This window comes from Lichenostomus cassidix, chromosome 5 (assembly GCF_008360975.1).
Source record: "Lichenostomus cassidix isolate B80296 chromosome 5, HeHo_3.0, whole genome shotgun sequence".
Classification (NCBI taxonomy): domain Eukaryota; kingdom Metazoa; phylum Chordata; class Aves; order Passeriformes; family Meliphagidae; genus Lichenostomus; species Lichenostomus cassidix.
The window spans coordinates 38,663,552-38,668,184 of NC_139486.1; the positions used below are offsets into that span (position 1 = coordinate 38,663,552).

The 4,633-nt window shown below is 49.3% G+C and overlaps 1 protein-coding gene across 2 annotated transcripts in view; it reads right to left on the minus strand.

The window, feature by feature from the left end:
• AMBRA1 (autophagy and beclin 1 regulator 1) overlaps window positions 1–2,039 on the minus strand; it is a 128,825-nt gene extending 126,786 nt beyond the window's left edge. The window contains exon 1 of one of the 2 annotated variants that reach the window (XM_085062482.1): window positions 1,871–2,039. The gene's annotated coding sequence lies outside the window, so the exon portion shown is untranslated. The remainder of the gene's footprint in view (window positions 1–1,870) is intronic. The other variant, XM_085062483.1, reaches the window with a different exon arrangement.
• Between the last annotated feature and the right edge of the window lie 2,594 nt (window positions 2,040–4,633).

The window sequence follows — 4,633 nt, forward strand, 5'->3', positions numbered from 1 at the left end:
GGCAGGGGGATAGCAGCAGACAGCATCATTGCCTGCCTTCTGTAGAACTGGTGGTTACAGCTGCATAAAAGTTAGAAGTGCTGCTCAGAAAATGGAAAAGTAGGAAACAACCAAACAAGAATCCAGAGGGTCAGTTATGACTCAGAAAAGGGCAAAAGAAAGAAAACTGAGAAGAAGCTGTTAGCAAAGTAAACATTCAGCAGAAACTGCCCAGCAACTCAATCTCAAAAGGCAAGGCCAGATATTTGGATCCAAATACATTCTTCATTCCAAGTATTAGGAAAAATATAAATGCTAGTGGACTGCCCTACTCATTAAGAGCCACACTGCCACAAATCAACAGAGTATAACACACTTATTTGTGACCATCAAAATACAAATGGACCGCTTTTTTTTTTTAAATATTATCCAGAGAAGCATCAATTGTGAACTCCAGAACTGGCATGCAAACTACACAGAAGAGTTATGAATGTTAGGAAATGCATTACATCAGCCTTTCAGAACACAAAAAAATATTTTAAATTTAGCAGAGAATTTCAGATCCTGTTGCCTAAGTCACCCATAAAGCATTCAAATCTGCGTGGACTTAACCCCATAGCATATTCTGAAAACTGACCCAACAACAAACTTAAACAGACCAGTAATGGACTGGCAAAAAGTGCACATTACCAGCAGGTCATTCTTAGGTCCCTTCTTAACATTGCCATTAGCAATTTGAAAGAGGATGGGAGTGGCAAAGAAGCCAGATGACATTTGCAGAAGACACCAAGCTGGGTGGAGCAGTAAACAAGGACAAATATAGCAAAACATTCTGGGCTTTTAAATAAAGACCAAGCAACACTTTATACAGAGGAGAAAATGGAGCAGCACTGAACACTGACCATATATACATGGACTTGACTTTCACACAAATCATCTTCCTGAGGACGGGCTTGCATCTAGATAACAATTCTTGAATCAGTCTGTTACCACAGAACAATACCTAAAAGCGTGTAGTGAGAAAAACTACTTTTAACCACTTGCAGAATATCTTGAAAATGAAATGCTGATTTATTGCAGGAAAAATTGCTTAACAAAGGCAGCCTAATACACGGTTCCAAAAAACACTACACAAATGCTACAAAAATTTATGTGTTGTCAGGAAAAATGTGGCAGGTGACAACAAAAACGTTCCCCTAGCTGGTGACTGAGCTGAGTTCGTTTCCTCACAAGGCGAGAAGTAACTAGAGGCACACCTGAACGCATTTTACACCAAACACTACTTTCACAAGCAAGTGCTCCGCAACACACGGTGAAAAACAGGATAGAGCAGACAACACTTGCTGAACATTTTATTTTGATCAGGCTGGAAAACAACAACAATAAAGCCCATTGTTTCGAAGCAAGAGCCGCAGAAGGCAGCCGGAGCGAGCGCGGGCCACGAGCGCTCGGAGCGTGCCGCGGGACAGCAGAGCGGCGGGGCGATGCGCAGGGAAGCGCAAGGCACCCGAGCTCGGCTAGACAGCCCGCTCTGAGGCACGCTCAGCGGGCGGCAGCGGGGCGCTCTCCGGGACTGGTTCGCTCTCCCCGCGGCTCCCGTCCCCGCCGGCCGGCAGCGCCGCGGGTTTCGCCCTCCCGCCACAGCGCCCGGCCCGGGGCAGCGCGGTGGCCTCCCCGCTCCCCCACCGGAAGGCCGCGGTCCCGGAACTCCCGCACAAAGGCCCCGGCAGCGAGCCCCGACTGCCTCCCGGCCGCGCTCCACCCGCCGCGGCCTCAGACGGGTCGGTACCGCCGCCTTCCGGAGCGCCGTCGCGGGGCCGGCCGCGCCCGCCCGGGAGCGGCGGCGCGGCCTCGGCGCGGGGCCGGCCGCGCGCGTAGGCCCGGAGCGTACCTGTGTCGGTGGGGCCGGAGCGGGGCCGGGCCGGAGCGGGGCCGGGCGGGGCGGGCGGAGCGGCCCCGGGGTCGGTCGTCGCCGCCGCCGCGCCGAGCTCCGGCCAGGCGGGCCAGCCGAGCGCCGAGCGGGACCCAACGGCGGCGGCGTCGAGCGCGGGACCAAGGCCCGAGCAGCCGAGGCTAGAACGCCGCCAGGCAGCGCCAGCCGAGCGACGAGCTCTTCCACCCCCGCCCGGGGGCGACGGAGGACAGGCGAGAGCAGTCGAGCTCCGAGGACTGAGGGGCAGCGCCCCTGCCCAGAATTAAAAAACTGAATAATTTAGCTTAGAGAGGTGTGGGATGCTGTGAAATGTGAAAATGCACATGAAAATGAAAAATGAATGGATGTCAACTAATAGGTACAATAGTCAGGCTGTATAAAATAGATTGGAAGTTCCTGTTCTAAACTCCAAGAGAAGGGTGGTCCAGACTCGCTAGGAGACGTGGGTGTTAATGGCTCCGCAACGAGCCGCGTCTGACAGAGCCAGCCCGGGGCTGCAACGATGGCCGTGAGGCCTCCAGCTGGTTGCCGAACCCAGCCGGTTTGAACGCCTGAACTTCAGGGGAGTATGTAGCAGGCGGATCGGGAAGGCTGCACCTTCCTAACGCCTCAGCCAATGCGGAAAGAAAGAGGGCAACTTACAGTCGGGAGTGTAGGATAAAAGGAGGCTGCGTCCTCCAAAAACCTGAGAGGGACTCCATCGGGGCACGGCCCAGTGGGCTCTCTCCCTTTCTTTGAATAAAGTTGCAGGACACTGGTTTTTCACAGCATGATTTTCTGCACAAACCGAATCACAAATCTCAAAGCAATTTGCAGAAAATGTCTTTTTTTCCAGCCTGAAAAAGAGAAGGCTTCTGGATGACCTAATTACTGCCTTCCAGTACCTGAAGGGAACTTAAAGGAAAGATGGGGCAAGACAGTTCACAAGACCATGTAGTGACAGGAAAAAGGGGAGTGGCTTTAAATTGAAAGAGAGTAGGTTTAGATTAGGTATTAGAAAACATTCTTTACTGTGAGGGTGGTGAGGCACAGGAACAGGTTGCCCAGAGAAGCTGTGAGTGCCCCATCCCTTAAGTGTTCAAGGCCAGGTTGGATGGAGGGAGCTCTGAGCAACCTGGCCTCATGAGGGAAAGGAAAAAAGGCTTAGGTGAATTGTTTTGAAGGAAGCTGCTTAGGAGTATGTGGGGCAAACTGCTCCCTACATTTCCTGAGTGAAGAGAAGGATACTGACATCTAATTCAGGCAAGAATAGTGTTCAGTGGACTGGTTTTGTCTGGTGTGGCCTGATGCAGTTTTTGCCCAAACTGACAAGCAGTGAGGTAAGTTTTGAAATTAATCTCTACCACAGCTGAAAGAATACACAACTGAGCAGCAAATGTGTTCCAGGAAGTGCCTTCACTCCGAGTTCGCTCTGGCCTCAGAGCATGCTGCAAGAGCTATTCATAGCGTAAATTGAGAAACTCCAGCTTGTCATTAAGTGACAATGTTTGTACCTACACGTCCAAATCTCGCTTGACCTTGCCACCACCCACGCAGCTCATTCAGTGTTTGCTGGTGTTTTGGTCTAGTGAACAGTATTTTTAGCACAGACCGTCAGATGCAATTATGAGCCACCAGGCACCACATACGGCAGCAACTCTTACCTTAAAAATGCTTTTTTTAGAAAATAATGCTTGTCTGCTTCTTCCTAGGTAAAAGGAGCAGGAGTTTTGCTGCAGTGACCAATAGCAGTTCTTACACGATACCTCATGTGTAAAGAAAATTGAATTACACCTCAGATCATTGTACATAAGATTTTACAGTTCCCATCGAGGGATCTGAACACGTCTTGCTTACACATCATCAAGCACACTTGGTTTTCTCTAAGATAGTAACTGCTTAATGCCACTGGAAACCTGGCAGACTGTATTAACCCTGCATCTCCACCCTGCACTTCGAAACATGTCCCATGCACTTGTATTCTTCAGATGTGGGGCGTGATTCATGCTTGCTTCCTCTAAAAGGACAGACCCACAATGTCAGGTGGTTGTACTGCTACTTTAAGTAGTTACAATTTTGTAGTTTTCTGCATTCCCTATCATTTTTGTTCTATTTACTGCCCAGCAAACAAAAGAAACTAAGAAACAAAATTTTCTTAGACTGCTGTCATGAGATCCTTGGAAACACTTGTGCCTTTTAGAAAGAGAACATTTCCAGGAAACTGCCCAGCCTTGTGCCAGCAACAACTGCGTGCATCAGTCATCTTGTTCCATTGAAGAGGTAGATTGCCAGCAGTGCTAGAGCAGCCTTTCCACACCTCAGTTTTGATCTAAATGGAGATCTCTTGCAGTCAGTTCAATTTTTGTGACCCAGTCAGTCCTGGGCATTTCTTTTACAGCAGTCAACAAGATAACCAGTTTTCTGCTGCAGCAGATGTATCCAGTAAAAACCAGACTCACCTTCACTAGCCTAAATCCTCATATCTGTTAAGTACCCAAGAGAGTCAACCATAGCTTAACATCTTCTCCAGCCTGTTTGGGAAAGATGGAACATTCAACCCTTCTAGATATGTGCAAGCACTAGTGTGTGCCCAGCATAGAGCCAGACCCCTCTCAGAACACAGCTGCCAGCTTTCAGAGAAATTGCTGGGGTTTGTGACATACAAAATGGCAAAATGGTGTTGAGCAAGAATTATTTAAACCTGCAAACAAAAATAAAAATGTTTGCTTTGCTGCTCAGGAA